This window comes from Sesamum indicum, unplaced genomic scaffold, assembly GCF_000512975.1.
Source record: "Sesamum indicum cultivar Zhongzhi No. 13 unplaced genomic scaffold, S_indicum_v1.0 scaffold00157, whole genome shotgun sequence".
NCBI classification, from domain to species: Eukaryota; Viridiplantae; Streptophyta; class Magnoliopsida; order Lamiales; family Pedaliaceae; genus Sesamum; species Sesamum indicum.
In genome coordinates this window covers 28,792-47,065 of record NW_011628065.1, presented here as the reverse complement: position 1 = coordinate 47,065, position 18,274 = coordinate 28,792, and the positions used below count along the sequence as shown (strand labels likewise).

Sequence of the window (18,274 nt, the reverse complement as noted above, 5' to 3'; positions counted from 1 at the left end):
GGAGATCCTTTATCCCCCTTCCTGTTTGTGCTTGTTATGGAAGTTCTGCATATTGGTTATATGCAATTAATTGAGCAGGATATGCAATTCACATATCACTGGAAGTGTGAGCCAGCAAGGGTATTCCAATTGGGATTCGCGGATGATCTCCTGCTATTCTGTAGAGCTGATTTGGACTCTCTTAGAGTCCTTAAGGTGGGACTCGACCAATTTGCAGAATGGTCGGGCCTTCGGTTGAATATTCAAAAGAGTCACATTATTATATCCCGGTCTGCACAAGAAAGGAAAGATTAGTTGCTATTGATCTTGGAATTTCAGGAGGGATATCTCCCGATGAGGTACTTGGGCCTTCCTTTAATTTCATCTAAATTGACTATATCTGACTTTCAGCCACTTCTGTCCAAAATTGATGCACGTAGGATGGGAGGGTATGTCGTTATCATATGCTGGGCGGGTACAAATCATTAAATCTGTACTTTCAGCATTCAACATTTATTGGGCTTCTGCATTCATACAACCGAAGGCGATCATTAAGGATGTAGAGAAATGCCTTAGAAGGTTCCTATGGAAAGGCACCTCAATGACGGGTTATGCGAAAGTTGCGTGGAAGGATGTATGCAAACCAGTTGGGGAAGGAGGCCAAGGAATAAAAGATAATGATGCACTTAACCGAGCACTAATGACTAAGAAGTTGTGTGATATCATTAGATGTGACCGAACGTCTATCTGGGTTGAGTGGCTACAGCGCGGACGACTACAAAATAATTCCATTTGGACTGTTGACGAGAAGGGTGGATTGTGGGGTTGGAGAAAGCTGCTTCGTCTACGCAGCCTTATCCAACCAATGGTGGAGTGTCGTATTGGAGATGGGAGGACCTTCTATCTTTGGAAGCCATGGCATCACCTTGGCCCCCTGATTTATCGATTTCCATGAGGACCGAGTTTACTTGGGCTTGATGAATCTACCAAACTCAATACGGTTATTGATGAGGGCCAATGGCACTGGCCCCTCATCACGGATTGGGAATGCCTTCAAATTATTTATACACTACCCCAGATTCATGATGGAGATGATAGAATCATTTGGTGTTTCCCAGATGGTCGACCCACAGCCCAAGCCCTGTACAGACTTATCTGCCCACATGGACCGAAAGTAGGTTGGACTTCACTACTTTTGGGTTCGCTAAAGATCCCACGACATTGTTTTATCCTATGGATGGCTATTCAAGAAAAACTACCAACAACAGACAAACCTTGGCTCACATACATTGGAGGGTGTATTCTATGTGATGAAGAAGCAACCGAGACGCATAATCACTTATTCTTCCGATGCCGATTTAGCAGAAGATGCCTTATAGCCATACGGAAAATCATTCGATTCGCTTGGCCCAATCGCACATGGGCAATGGATGTGGAATGGGCAGTGAGGAAATGGAGAGGGAATCATATCATTAATGCAGCATACCGAGCATTACTTGGGTCATTCGTTTACCATTTGTGGCGAGAAAGAAATTCTAGACGGTTACAGAAGATTGAGCACCCGCCTAATGTATTGGTTTCTCTCATTATTGACGATGTTAGACAGAGGATATTGAGTCTTAATCTTTCTAGTTCGATTAGCACATCTGCTCTATATAGACTATGGCGTATCCCTTGGCCTGTTGAGGGAATACTCAATTAGTTGTTGTACTCTACCATATTTTTCATTTATGAAATTTACCATTACCGAAAAAAAAAAATCATGCCAAACAACTAAATTTTAAACGTTTTCAGAATTCCACGAAACTTGACCCAAACGTTGGTTTTTAGACCCATGCATTTGTGAGGTAAATTTGCTAAGTGTAATAATAGCTACAAGTTAGAAGAAAATGGAAACAAACTTGCTTTAAAAAAAGCGTGCCAAACAGCTAAATTTTGAACGTTAGCAAAATTACATGAAACTTGACCTATATGTTGGTTTAGACCCATGGATTTGTGTGGTAAATTTACTAATCATAATAATAACTACAAGTTACTATAAAAGGGAAACAAACTTGCTTTAATGAAAGCGTACAAAACAGCTAAATTTTGAACGTTCTCAGAATTCAACGAAACTTAACCGAAGTGTAGGTCTAGACCCATGCTTTTGTGTGGTAAATTTGCTTAGTGTAATAATAACTACAAATTAGTAGAAAAGGGAAACAAACTTGTTTTTAATAAAACCGTGCCAAATAGCAAAATTTTAAATGTTCTTAGAATTACACGAAACCTTACCCAAACGTTGGTCTAGACCCATGTATTTGTGTGGCAAATTTGCTAAGTGTAATAATAACTAAAAATTAGTAGAAAAGGGAAACAAACTTGTTTTTAATAAAATTGTGCCGAACAGCTAAATTTGTTAAGCGAAATAATAGCTACAAGTTAGTAGAAAAGGGAAACAAACTTGTTTTAAAAATCCATTTGAGGTGGCCTTAACCTCCTGTAAACCCGTGTAAAACACAAAAAAATGGACACTCAAAATTCTCTCTCTTCTCTCTCACACACTAGCACACCAAAAATAACACACACCACAACTCCAATCTCCATACACACGGCCGGTGATGGAGAAGGAACGCTGGTCGGTGAAGAGGACGGTGGAGAGGACGATGAGACGTCCGGTGGCCGGAGAAGGCAGAGAAGAAGGTGAAGAGTCACTATTTTTCGAAGAAAGAGATGAAATGGGTTTTCGCCATTTGCAACCACCGGCGATTTTCCGATGACTGAAGGATCTGGGATGGTTCTGGACGTTGGTGCAAATATCCAGACTGTGAAAGACGTTAACTTGGCCGGAGAAATGACAAGATTCGTAGCGCAATCAGATCTAGGGTTTTCTACAGAAAAACGCGGCTTGGAAGTTGAATCGTCGGGGTTCAAAAAGCCGGCGTCTAATGGGGTTTTTCCGTCAACAGAGGGTAGCATGGGCTCCATGGAGATGAGAAGAAGCTATTTGAATGAAAAAGACGGAAACTTGGCCATGGGTAAATCGAGTTTTAGAGCGCCGCCAACATTAGGGTTTTCTTCTTCAACCTTCAATGGCGGACGCGGACGCAAAGAAGAACCCTTTAACCTTGATGAATTCCTACGACTGGCACACGCTGTAATAGATGACGGAGATGAGAAGGCTATTATGGCATTGCGAGATTTGAAAATAAAATGGATGGCGCGATTTCGTGCGAAGCCTTTGTCGTGGTTGGGTTTTTCGATGGGTGGTCGTCTCAAACCTGTGAGATGTCTTCTACCATCTGAACCAAGCTTTGGGACGTCGGAAAACCATGGAAATAAGTCTGATACACAACAGAATTTTTCTGCGTCGCCGGCGAAGGAAGTTGCTGTTGTCGACGGAAAACCGACCATCTCGCCGGCGGTTGGTGGTGCTGATGGTTCTGCGCCGGCGACGATTACAATTCCACATAGGGCTGACGTGGATAGTTCGTGTCCAGGTGCGCGGATGATGCTGATTTGGTGGAAGAAGAGAGGGCGGCTGGTGTGGAAGATGAAGAGCCTGCTGACATCATGCATGACGTCATGCTTACTGCAGCAGTTGTTGACTTGAAGACTAATGATGTCACTGCTGTATCTATGCCTGCATCATCTGTTGATGTCAACCTGAACTTATATATGAAAAAAATGACTCCTCCTATTGCGAATTGCTCTTCTACGGGATTGTTCGTCGGCAACATACCATTGCATACAAATGGAAACTCAATAATTGATGATAAAATAGCCCAAGCATTCAATAATTCGTCTCGAAAAACGCTTTCATATATAGCCCCAATTATACAAAATGGAGAGGTTGAGGTCCGCCCGTCACTAGATATTGTGCGTGAGGGAGCTAGGCGTTGGAAAGCTACTGCAGTTGGATATTTTTTGGGAAAACTACCGTATTACCATCATTTGAAGGAATACGCTCATTCGGTATGGCCTGCTCTGCGTGAGGTAACAGCGACAGTTAATGGCTTTTTCTTCTTTCAATTTAAAACGATCATTGATATGGAGGAGGTAATTGAGAGAGGCCCATGGCTCTTCCAAGGACAGCCGATAGTACTTCAAAAGTGGGAACCAGGGATGGCCATGAGAAAGTTGAAGCATACACATGTGCCCGTCCGGATCAAATTACGACACCTTCCGATGGAATTCTGGACGACGGAAGGATTGAGTACTGTAGCGAGTTGTGTAGGAAAGCCCCTTTACCCCGACGCGATTACAAGAACATGCACGAGACTGGACTTTGCTCGTGTATGTGTGATGATTGATGTCACACACAACTTGAATAAACATATTATCGTCATGGCACCAGATGAAGATGGAGGAGAGACACCTTGCAAAGTTGATGTTGAGTACGAATGGCTCCCACCAAAACGCACAACGTGCATGTCATTGGGACATTCGGCTAAGGATTGTGCACTGAAAAAACAACTAAATCACAGAAAGAAAGAAAAAAAATGGAATTCAAAAATTCTCTCACTAAAAATTCTCTCTGTACTACGCACACCACTACACTATCAAAGACACACTAATGTCTCTTCCATGCAAATCGCCGGAGAAGTGGTGGAGGAAGATGATTCGCCGGCCGAGGGGGATGAAGGGAAACTGGTTGGCCATTTTGAGAAGGACGGTGACGGAAAAAATCATTTTTCTGGCGAAAAAATTGCAGAATCGGATCTTGGGTTTTTGACCGGAAAATTTGAAATTTCACCGGTGCTGGAAGAAGATGCAGACGTCTGAAAGTGATTTGGGGGTAAACAGTAAGGATCTATTGGTGACAGAACGAGTTTTGGGGGCGAAAACTAGATCTGAAAATCAGACGCCATTTTTAGGGTTTTCCGGAAACGAAAGGTCGCGCATCAATATCTCGCCGGATTCTCACATCTCTCCGGCCATTAATGAGAACGATGGGTCTGTAGAGATAGCAGAAACAGTTCTGAAGGAAAGAAACACGATCTTAAGCACTGAACCGTTGGCATTAGAGGCGCCGCCAAAATTAGGGTTTCGACCTTAATCTTCCAACAATGGCGGACTTGAGGAAGAACCTTTCAATCTTGATGAGTTCTTGAGACTGGCACATACTATAATCGACGAAGGAGACAAAAACGCTATTATGGCATTGAGAGAACTCAAATCTAAATGGACAAAGAGATTTCGTTCGAAGTCGCACTCACTCACAGATTTGGGTGAAGCTCCACCAATGGTGGCTAGCCTGGGTCGGGCTTTGAGGCGTGTGAAACCAGTGAGAACAGTCTCTACATCGGAAAACAGAGGGATGATAACTACATCGCGACAGCAGACCTCAGATTTACCGGCGACTAGCGGTAACTTGGCCGGAAAACGAATGGAAGAAAGAGGAGATCGATCTGCATCAATTTCCGAGGCTGCTGGTTCATCTTCTGCGACGAACCAGGCGCCGCCAGCCTATGGTCATACTCCGACTATGAACAGTGCAGTTTTAGACGGAAAACATGAGTCGCCGGCGATCAGATGGACGGTTATGGCGCCGGAAAAATCTGCAGCAAGTGATGATGTCATGCATGATGTCATAAACAGGGTTGATGTCATGCATGATGTCAAGGGAAGGGCTGATGTCATGCATGATGTCATGGATAGGGCTGATGTCATACATGATGTCATGGGTGACATCACTAGTACTATCAAGGATGACATCACTATTTTGAATGCTGGAAATGATAACAACACTTCTCTGAATGTGGCGAATTTCAATTCTATTAATTCACATGTGAATGCAACTCCAACGGGATTGTTTATTGGAAAAATTCCACTACATGCAAATACGAAAACGACTGTTGACGATAAAATTTCCCAAGCATTCAACAACTCATCTCGGAAAACACTTTCATATATTGCCCCAACGATGCAGAATGGGGAAGTCGTGGTTCGCCCTACATTAGACACAGTACGTGATGGGGCAAGACGATGGAAATCTACAGCAGTTGGATACTTTATGGGGAAACGACCATATTATTATCAATTTAAGGAATTTGCCCATTCGATTTGGCCAACACTTCATGAGGTTACAACGACTACTAATGATTTTTTTTTCTTTCAGTTGAAAACGGTCATTGATATGGAAGATGTGATTGAAGGGGGACCATGGCTATACCAAGAACAGCCGATTATACTCCAAAAATGGGAACCGGGAATGGCTATGAGAAAATTGCAGCATACACAAGTGCTTATCTGGATTAAATTGAGACACCTTCCGATGGAATACTGGACATCGGAAGGATTGAGCACGGTGGCAAGTGGTGTGGGTAAACCCCTTTACCCAGACGCGATTACGAGAACATGCACGAGAGTGGATTCACTCGTGTATGCGTGATGATTGACGTTAATAAGAAACTGACAAAACATATTGTGGTCATGACACCGAATGAAGATGGTGGGGAGACACCTTGCAAAGTAGATGTGGAATATGAGTAGCTCCCCCCAAAATGTGCAAAATGCATGAAAATGGGACATACAACAAAGGAGTGTCCCGCAAACAAACCAGAGAAACCAACAAAACCACCGGTCCCGCAAACAAACCAGAGAAACCAACAAAACCACCGGTCAAAGTGTATGTACCAAAAGTAAACGCCCCCCTACCGCCTCCACCTGAAAAAAAACGAAGGACGCCAACAGTTGTTACACAAAACACTGATATGGGTGATGTGCATGTTCAACGAAATGTCTCCAACCATGATGATAGGGGTAAGGCAATTATTATATACAATGCATTTGACGCTTTGCATTAGGGGTAAGGCAATTATTATATACAATGCATTTGACGCTTTGCATGAACTTGATGACGCAGACGAGATTCTGAGGGGTCCTAACATATGCAGCCCCGTCAGAGGTGATCCATGTTCAATTATGCTGTATGGAACGTTCGTGGCTTGAACAAACGGGACCACCAGCTCGCAGTAAAGGACCTGGTCTCCGAATACAGGTTACATCTCCTAGGCATTCTTGAAACTCGAGTTCGATTGAATAATGTCATTCATATTCAATCTTCTATATTGCCTCAATGGAAATGGTTTGTTAACTATGATACTGTGGGAAATCGTATTTGGTTGGCTTGGGATGAAAATTTTATTGATGTCCATATACTTGACGTGGGAGAACAGTTCGTGCATTGTCGTGTCACATATAGGGCTGTCGATGAACCAGTTTTTATCACTGTTACTTATGGAGCTTCTGAGGTGGTCGGCCGTAGGACTCTTTGGACTACTTTAAAGACATTAGCTCAGCAGTGCTCAAACAACCCGTGGTTGGTAGGAGGGCACTTCAATGTTGTTCGAGATCTTAATAAGGTGTGTGGAATATTAGGGGACATTCGGATGGTGATGGATGAATTTAATGCTGGAATACAAGAGGCTGGACTAATGCCTCTACCTATGCAAGGCGAATGGTACACATGGCACAATTGTAGCTCGAGCACTAGGAGTTTATGGAAGCGGTTGGATAGACTCTTTATTAATGATCAATGGCTGGCGAGGTTTCCTATGTCATTCTATTATAGCCTTACACCGCGCACATCTGACCACTCACCTTTAGTCATCTATGGAGACACGCAACAACAATAAGGAGGTATGTTTCGGTTAGATAACTACCTTGCATTATCATCTGACTTTATACCCAGCGTGAAGAGTATTTGGCAACATGAGGTGGTAGGAGTGCCTATGTTTGCGGTGACGCACAAACTCAAAGCCCTAAAACCGGTCTTCAGAGCACAGAAAAATAAAAAGGGGGACTTAACAATCAAAGTCCAATTGGCCAAAGGATTTTTGGAGGAGGCACAAAATTTGGTAAGCTCCGACAGACATAATGAACTCTACTTATACTTGGAGCACTGCTGTCGGATTGTTTATGCAAAAGCGGCCAAGTTGGAACAAATTATGCTGCAGCAGAGGGCGAAAATGCAGTGGATGAAAGATGGTGACCAATGCTCTAGGGTCTTCTTTCGTAAGATTGCTCATAGAAGAGTAACAAGGAAAATCTTACAGATCAATGATGAGAATGGCAACATCCACACAGAACAAGGGGAAATTGTTCATGAATTTATCTCACACTATCAGTACCTCTTAGGAGGTACCAAAAGAAATGTTTCAGTGGATATTCGATACCTTAGGCCGTGGGCGAGGCATATTCTTACCGATGAGGAAACTGGTCTCCTCCTCTTGCCATTTTCACCAGATGATGTTAAGCAGGCAGTGTTTGACATCGCCGAGGATAAGGCATCGGGACCTGATGGCTTCTCATCAGGGTTCTTTAAAGCAGCTTCGCCAATGGTGGGGGATGAAGTTACAAGGGCGGTTTTGGACTTCTTTGCTACGGGAAATCTCCTTAAACAGACCAATTGCACACTCTTGGCATTGATTCCTAAGGTACACACACCTATGTCAGTTGGTGATTTTAAACCCATCTCATACTGCAATGTCTTATACAAAATTATTGCTAAACTCCTTGTCCAACGACTAAGTGGGGTATTGGACAAGATCATTAGTCCCTGTCAGGCAGCATTTATCCCAGGAAGAAGTATTGGAGATAACATAATGCTAGCGCAAGAACTATTCACGGGCTATAACCAGATACGTCTTCCCCCAAGATGTGCAATGAAAGTTGATATTAGGAATGCCTATGACACGGTGGAATGGGACTTCCTATTAGCGGTGATGCAGATGTTCGGATTTCCACCAATATTTATCAGATGGATTGAGGAGTGTGTCACCACGGTCTCATTTTCTATAGGACTCAATGGAAAACCACACGGGTTCTTTGGTAGAGCAAGAGGACTACGACAGGGTGATCCTCTATCTCCATACCTTTTCGTGCTGGTTATGGAAGTTCTGCACTTAGGATTCCTACAGCTTATTGAACAAGATATGCAGTTTTCCTTTCACTGGAAGTGTGAGCCTGCAAGGGTCTTTCAGCTGGGATTTGCAGACGACATACTTCTCTTCTGCAAAGCTGATATAGACTCAATCAGAGTTTTCAAAGGGGGACTTGATCGTTTCGCGGAGTGGTCGGGTCTCCGGTCGAATGTGCAAAACAGTCACTTAATTATCTCCCGATCCGCTCAAGAATGGAAAGATCAGATGTTGGCGGTCTTGGGCTTTCAAGAAGGGCACCTCCCGATAAGGTACCTGGGTCTTCCTCTGATTTCATCTAGATTGACTATCGCTGACTGTCAACCACTTTTATCAAAAATGGATGCACGAATTATGGGATGGGAAGGACTCTCATTATCTTATGCTGGGCGGGTACAAATCATCAAATCCGTACTTTCATCTTTGAGTTTGTATTGGGCGTCTGCGTTTATACTTCCTAAGAAAATTATCAAGGAAATTGAGAAGAGGATGAGAAACTTCCTATGGAAAGGCACTACGACTAATGGATACGCCAAGGTAGCATGGATTGATGTGTGCAGACCGGTGGAAGACGGGGGACTTGAATTCAAGAACATTACAAGCTTGAACAAGGCACTAATGAGTAAAAAGCTTTGTGATGTTATCCGATGTGACCGGACGTCAATATGGGTGCAGTGGCTCTACCATGATCGGCTACATGACACATCTATTTGGACGATTCGAGACCACGGAGGCTCTTGGGGATGGAGGAAATTACTACGTCTCCGTCCTTTCATACGCTCTAGTGTGGATTATCAGATTGGAAACGGAGCTACTTTCTATATTTGGCAGGACCCATGGCATCACCTCGGACCACTTATTGAGCAATTTCCACGGGGCCCGAGATTACTTGGTATTAACGAATCGACCAAGCTCAGTTATGTTATTTCAGAGGGAGAGTGGCATTGGCCTCCCATTACAGATTTTGAGTGTTTGGAGATCACCCGCACCTTGCCACAGATTTGTGGAGGAGCGGACAGGGTTGTCTGGAGATTTGACAAAGGACAACCCACAACACAGGCTCTCTACAAATTAATTTCCCCCCAGGGCCGAAAGTAGGCTGGTCTTCACTACTTTCGGACTCCTTGAAGATACCAAGACATGTGTTAATCCTTTGGCTCGCAATTCTTGGCAAACTTCCCACCACGGACAAACCATGGCTATCCCATTTAGGAGCCTGCATCCTATGTGACGACGGAAGTACAGAAACCACTCTCACTTATTCTTCCAATGCAGATTTAGCCGGCAGTGCCTTACAAAAATACGCAGAAGAATTCGATTCCAATGGCCAAATAGGGATTGGGAAACAGACATTGAATGGGCGACAAAAAAATGTAGAGGAAAGCACATTGTCAACATAGCTTACCGTTCACTACTAGCAGCATGTGTCTATCACATTTGGAGAGAGAGGAACCTGAGGCGATTTGAACATATTGAACGGACACCGAACACCATTGGTATGATGATCATCGACGACGTCAGACAGAGGATCCTCAGTATCAACACTGATTTGTCAGTTAGTACACGAGCATTATATAGACTATGGCGTATCCCTTGGCCTGTCGAGGGAGAAACCAATTGATGATCAAATTGTTGTACTATACCATTATTTTTACTTAATAAAAATTACATTTGCCCAAAAAAAAAGGATTGTGCACTGAACAAAACCCACAAACCGATGAAGCCACCAGTAAATGTGTATGTACCGAAAGGAACTGTATCATCACCGCAACCCCCGGCTAAGGAACGTAAGACGACGAAACCAGTTGTTGAAGATATACCCAAAGCAGATGCGGGTGATAGACATGTGGACCAGAATCACTCCAAGAAAGATGAGAGGGGTAAGGCAATTGTTATTTATAATGCCTTTGACGCTTTGCACATAATGATGATGCAGATGAACATTCAAGGGGTCCTAACACAAGCAGCCCCATATACAATAATCCATGTTGAACATTGCTGTATGGAACGTCCGTGGGCTGAACAAACGAGACCATCAGCTCGCTTTGAAGGACCTGGTCTCTGAATACAGGTTACACTTCCTAGGCATCCTTCAAACTCGTGTTCGATTGAATAATGTCATGCATATTCAATCATTTCTACTTCCACAATGGAAATGGTTTGTCGATTATTCTTCTGTTGGTAATCGTATCTGGCTAGCTTGGGATGAGAATGTTGTAGATGTCCATATCTTAGACTTGGCAGATCAGTTTATTCACTATCGGGTTACTAATATGGCTGTCAATGAATCAATTATTATCACTGTTGTTTATGGGGCATCTAAAGTGAATGACCGGCGGAATTTATGGACTGCATTGGAGACGCTCGCTCAGCAGTGCTCTGACGTCCCGTGGATGGTGGGAGGGGCTTTTAATGCAGTACGTGACCTTAACGAGGTATGTGGCATCTCAGGAGATATAAGGATGGCAACCGAAGAATTTAATGCAGGTATTCTGGAGGCGGGGCTGATCCCACTCCCTATGCAAGGTGAATGGTTCACGTGGCATAATTGCAGTATATCTGCACGGAGTTTATGGAAGCGGTTGGATCGGGTCCTCATTAATGACCGTTGGCTGTCACGGTTCCCTAGCGCATATTATCACAGCCTTACACCACGGACATCTGATCACTCACCACTGGTTTTACATGGGGATATACAACAACTAACGGAGGTATGTTTCGATTTGATAACTATCTTGCCAGTTCACATGAGTTTATCCCCAATGTGCAGAACATTTGGAATCATGAGATTGTTGGTATTCCTATGTATGCTGTCACATGTAAACTGAAGGCACTTAAACCAGTCTTTAGACTACAGAGGAGGAATAAGGGTGACTTGACGCTGAATCTACAACTAGCTAAAGATTTTCTTGATGAGACACAACAGTTGGTGAGCTCAGACAGACAGAATGAACTCTATTTACTCCTGGAACATTGTTGTCGAATCGTCTATGCAAAAGCGGCAAAGCTCGAACAAATTATGTTGCAGCAGAGAGCTAAGATGCAGTGGATGAAAGATGGAGACCAATGTTCCCGGGTTTTCTTTCGAAAAATCGCTCAAAGAAGAGTTATAAGGAGAATCCTACAGATCAATGATGAGAATGGTACCACACACACAGATCAAGGGGAGGTCGCCCATGTGTTTGTCTCATACTTTCAGAACCTTTTAGGAGGTACCAGAAGACGGTTGACAGTGGATATTCAATACCTTAGACCATGGGTGAGGCATTGTATTACTGATGAGGAAGCTAGCCACTTACTACTACCATTCTCACCGGATGATGTGAAGCAAGCAGTGTTTGATATCGCTGAAGACAAAGCGCCGGGACCTGATGGCTACTCGTCATGGTTTTTTAAGGTGGCTTGGCCTGTGGTGGGGGAAGAAGTAACGAGAGTGGTTCTGGATTTCTTTTCTACCGGAAAACTACTGAAACAGATCAATTCCACAATTTTGACCCTAATACCAAAGGTACACACTCCTATGTCGGTTAATAATTTTAGACCGATTTCATGCTGCAATGTTTTATACAAGATTATTGCAAAACTACTTGTTTAGAGACTTAGTGTTCTGCTAGACAAGATTATTAATCCCTGTCAGACAGCTTTTATTCCGGGAAGAAGCATTGGGGACAACATTATGTTAGCCCAGGAACTATTCTCGGGCTATAACCAGATGCGCCTACCTCCTAGATGCGCGCTTAAAGTGGATATAAGGAAGGCCTATGATACGGTGGAATGGGACTTCCTGCTAGCAGTTTTGCAGTTGTTCGGGTTTCAAACGACGTTCACAAGGTGGATTGAGGAGTGTGTTTCCACGACATCATTCTTGATTGGGCTTAATGGAAAACCTCATGGGTTCTTTCCTGGAGCGAGAGGATTACGACAGGGAGACCCACTTTCTCCTTATCTGTTTGTACTTGTTATGGAAGCTTTACATCTGGGATTCTTGCAATGAATTGAACAGGACATGCAATTCACTTATCATTGGAAGTGTGAGAGTTCCAAGGTCTTCCAATTGGGATTTGCAGACGACCTTCTCCTCTTTAGTAGAGCTAACTTTGACTCCATCAGAGTCTTCAAGGAGTAGACTGGTTTGCAGAGGTGTCGGGCCTCCGGCTGAATGTTCATAAAAGTCACTTAATCATTTCACGTTCGGCCCAAGATTTGAAAGACCAAATGTTGGAGATTTTGAGCTTTCAAGAGGGACACCTTCCTATAAGGTATCTAGGTCTTCCCTTAATCTCTTCTAGGTTATCTATCTCTGATTGCCAACCGCTTATTTCAAAAATTGATGCATGCATTAATGGATGGGAAGGAATTTCGTTATCATACGCTGGGCGAGTACAATGAAATCTGGTTGTCAGCATTGAGTTTATATTGGCCTTCTGCTTTCATCTTACCTAAGAAAGTCATCAATGTAATTGAGAAGAGATTGGGGACTTTCCTTTGGAAGGGTATGACGTTTAGTGGTTACGCCAAGGTAGCCTGGAAAAATGTGTGTCGACCGACGGATGAGGGGGGACTTGGGTTCAAGGACATTGCTACCTTGAACTGCGCATTAATGAGTAAGAAATTATGTGACGTTATCCGGTGTGACAGGACGTCCATATGTGTTCAGTGGCTTTATCAAGACCGGTTACGTGACACATCGATCTGGACTGTTCGTGAACATGGAGGTTCTTGGGGATGGCGGAAAATGCTCAGGCTTCGTCCCTTCCTACGCTCTATCGTGAAGTACCAGATTGGAGATGGAGGGAAATTCTATATTTGGCTGGACCCATGGCATCACTTGGGACCACTTATCGAGCAGTTCCCTCGTGGTCCAAACCATCTTGGTATTGAAGAATCAGCAAAATTCAATTCGGTGATCTCAGCAGGAGAGTGGCAATGGCCTCCCATCACGGACTTTGAATGTTTGGAGATCACACATAACCTCCTATTTATTTTTGGAGGTGAGGATCGTTTGGAGATCACACATTGACGGAGGGCAACCTACTACTCAGGCCCTCTACCGATTATTTGATCCCCCTAAGCCGAAAGTAGGATGGTCATTGCTACTTGCGGGCTCGTTGAAGATACCTCGTCATTCGTTCATTTTATGGCTCGCAATACTTGGCAAACTACCATCCACGGATAAACCATGGCTATCTCATCTTGGAGCGTGCATCTTGTGCGACGAGGGAGCTACGGAATCTCATCCATACTTATTCTTCCGATGCAGATATAGTCGTCAGTGCCTACTTGAGATTCGTAGACGGATTCAATTTTACTAGCCCAACAGGGATTGGACAATGGATATTGAGTGGGCGACGCGGAAATGGAGAGGTAAGCACATTGTCAATATAGCTTACCGTGCACTACTTGCAGCATGTGTCTACCACATATGGAGGGAAAGGAACTTGAGCAGATTTGAACACACTGAGCGGACACCAGCCACTTTGAGCATCCTGATCACTGATGATGTCAAACATAGGATTCTGAGTGTCAATTTACCTTCATCAGTCAGTACACGAGCATTGTAAAGATTATGGCGCATCCCTTGGGCTGAGGGAGAAACCAACTGATGAACCCATGTTCTACTGTACTATTACTTTTATTAATGAAATTTACATTTACCTAAAAAAATAAACAAACTTGTTTTAATTTGGTCTAGACGCATGCATTTGTATGGTTAATTTGATAAGCGTAATAATAAATAAAAGTTACTATAAAAGGGAAAAAAATTTGCTTTAATAAAAGCGTAAAAAACAGCTAAATTTTGAACGTTCTCAGAATTCAATGAAACTTAACCCAAGTGTAGGACTGGACCCATTCTTTTGTGTGGTAAATTTGATAAGCATAATAATAAATACAAATTAGTAGAAAAGAAAAACAAACTTGTTTTTAATAAAACAATGCCAATCAACTAAATTTTGAACGTTCTCAGAATTCTATGAAACTTGACCTAAACTTGACCTAAGTCTAATAACAATATAAATTAGTAGAAAAAGGAATCAAACTTGTTTTTAATAAAACCGTGCCAAAAAGCTAAACTTTGAACGTTCTCAGAATTCCACGAAACTTGATCCAAACGTAGGTCCATGCATTTGTGTGGTAAATTTGCTTCGTGTAATAATAACTAAAGATTAGTACAAAAGGCAAACAAACTTCCTTTAACAAAACCATGCCAAACACCTAAATTTTGAATGTTCTCAGAATTCTACGAAACTTGACCCAAACGTAGGACTAGACCCATGCCTTTGTGTGGTAAATTTGCTAAGGTAATAATAACTTCAAATTAGTAGAAAAGGGAAACAAACTTGTTTTTAATAAAAATCGTGCCAAACAGCTAAATTCTGAACGTTCTCAAAATTCCATGAAACTTGACCTATCAGTGGGTCTAGACCCATGCATTTGTGTGATAAATTTGCTAAGCGTAATAATAATCATAAATTAGTATAAAAGAGAAATAAACTTGCTTTTATAAAACCATGCCAAATAGCTATTTTGAACATTTTCAGAATTCCACGAAACTTGAACGAAACGTTGGTTTAGACCCATATATTTGTGAGATAAATTTTTTTTGGGTAAATGTAAGTTTCATAAATAACATAGTAGTACAATACAACATGGTGGTCATCAGTAGGTGTCTTCCTCGACAGGCCAAGGGATATGCCAAAGTCTAAATAAAGATCGTGTACTGACTGAACTAGCTAAAGTAATGCTATGTATCCGCTGCCTGATATCCTCGATAATAACTACTGCCATGGTGGTAAACACATGATGCTAATAGTGCTCGGTAAGACATGTTAATAATGTGCTTAAATTATTTACGTTCTCATAATTCAACAAAACATAGCCCAAACATTGGTTTAGACCCATGCATTTGTGTCGTAAATTTGCTAAGCGTAATAATAACTACAAATTAGTATAAACGGGAAACAAACTTGCTTTAATTATACCGTGCCAATTAGCTAATATTTGAACGTTCACAGAATTCCACAAAACTTGACCCAAACATTGGTTTAGATCCATGCATTTGTGTGGTAAATTTGCTAAGTGTAATAATAACTACAAGTTAGTAGAAAAGGAAACAAACTATGTTTAATAAAACCGTGTCAAACAGCTAAATTTTGAACTTTCTCAAAATTCAACGAAACTTGACCTATACGATGGTTAGGACCATGCATTTGTATGCTACAAATTAGTATAAAAGGCAAAAAAACTTGCTTTAATAAAATAATGTCAAACAGCTAAATTTTGAATATTCTCATAATTTCACGAAACTTGACCCAAACGTTGGTTTGGACCCATGTGTTTGTTTGGTAAATTTGCTAAGCATAATAATAACTACAAGTTAGTAGAAAAGATAAGCAAACTTGTTTTAATAAAATCGTGCCAAACAGCTAAATTTTGGACGTCATCAAAATTCCACAATACTTGACCCATACGTTCGTCTGGACCCATGCATTTGTGTGAAAATTTGCTAAACGTAATAATTACTACAAGTTACTATAATTTGCAACCGTTGCTTATGAAACAAGTTGTATAATGGCCTCGTTATTTATCACTATCCCAACAACTCACAACTTCTTTCAAGAAGAAAGTGGTAAAGAGAGCTGAGGGCAGTGCATGGGAAGTTGGTCTCGTATTTTAGAAAAAATAAACTACAAGGAAAGAAAGCAACAGAAAAAGTTCTATGGAGCTAGTTACCCAATGCATTCAACAGAATGAAATATTCCATAAGACATCAAAGATCAAATGTACCAATGCCAATTTGTGCTATTCCTTTTCTTGCATTTTGCAACCGTTGCTTATGAAACAAGTTGTATAATGGCCTCGTTATTTATCACTATCCCAACAACTCACAACTTCTTTCAAGAAGAAAGTGGTAAAGAGAGCTGAGGGCAGTGCATGGGAAGTTGGTCTCGTATTTTAGAAAAAATAAACTACAAGGAAAGAAAGCAACATAAAAAGTTCTATGGAGCTAGTTACCCAATGCATACAACAGAATGAAATATTCCATAAGACATCAAAGATCAAATGTACCAAATACCTGCCCTTTCTTGGTGGTAAGTTGCAAGACTAATGTTGCTGGCTTTATTTCCCCACAGTTGGCTCACCACTAAAGATAACAAGAAATAACACGAGCTATGAGATCTATTAGCGATATGGAAACAAACAAGTTCACATGATTAAAGAAAAATTGGGAACGAGTCACATACGTCTTATCAAGGATATGTATGGATATATCATTCACCCCTTCTTCTCAAACTTGTAATTTAATAATCTCCACAAATGCAATCGGATCAAGAAACTCAAATTCGGGAGATACTCCAATGCGAAAGGGGATTCCAGCAATGGAGAAAGCTCGACATTTCCCACCACCACTGACGTTATCAAAACTCGGTGGGGATTGCTTTTCTATCTCTTTTTTTTTTTTTTGCCGAATACTGATCTCTTTTTCTTTTTTTTTTCTTTTTGTTCTTTTTTTGTTTTTCTTTCTCTTTTTGTTCTTTTTCTTCGGATTTTCTTTTTGGCGTTCCAATTCTCTTAAGCTTATCCCCCATTGCATCTTTAGAAATCCGTTCTTGTAATCTGAAAAAAAATAGAAGACAAGACAGACAACCATGTAAGAAACCCATAAACCTAAGAAGAGAATAATGTCCTTCGAAGAACTAATTAACATTCATAGCTCTAATTCTAAAGACTAAAGTGTCATTAGTCCATTTATTTTTGAGCAACTTCAATGAGAAATAAACAAATATTGCATCCAGCTCACGGCAGTAAACTACAGAGAAACCCCCGTCACATATAAACCAGAAATGCTACAAAATAAACAAAGCTTATGTAACTTAATGTTTTCAACATACCTACTTGATATTCCACCACCTCCATAAATTCGTCCACTTTTACGCTCAATAATGTTCATGGTCAAATCAATTTTGCCTGCATTGACAAAATTACAATAAACCAATAGATCCAGGTGGACACTGCCGTTAATATTTAACCACATTTACCAAAAACATTGAAGTAGCATCAAAAACCATTTACCAACAGCCGGCTCACGAATAATACTAACGTCGTCCGTAATACCATAGCTAGGACATAACCCACATCACTTTTCCACTAAATCATACAATAGACCTTCATAAGACAAATAGCTCAATCGAGTTCACAACGAGCAAACTTTAAACATGAGATAGTAAACTAATCTACCAATGCCAATTTGTGCAATTCCTTTTATTGCATTTTGCAACCGTTGCTTATGAAACAAGTTGTATAATGGCCTCGTTATTTATCACTATCCCAACAACTCACAACTTCTTTCAAGAAGAAAGTGGTAAAGAGAGCTGAGGGCAGTGCATCGGAAG

General features: G+C 41.6%; 1 long non-coding RNA gene across 1 annotated transcript; it reads right to left on the bottom strand.

Moving 5' to 3' along the window:
- Nucleotides 1-16,690: 16,690 nt before the first annotated feature.
- Nucleotides 16,691-18,268, bottom strand: LOC105179432. The gene is made up of 3 exons (XR_849290.2): nucleotides 17,774-18,268; nucleotides 17,126-17,498; nucleotides 16,691-17,025 (listed from the first exon to the last, which is right to left on the bottom strand). It is a non-coding gene; the product is annotated as an uncharacterized LOC105179432 (long non-coding RNA).
- Nucleotides 18,269-18,274: the final 6 nt, after the last annotated feature.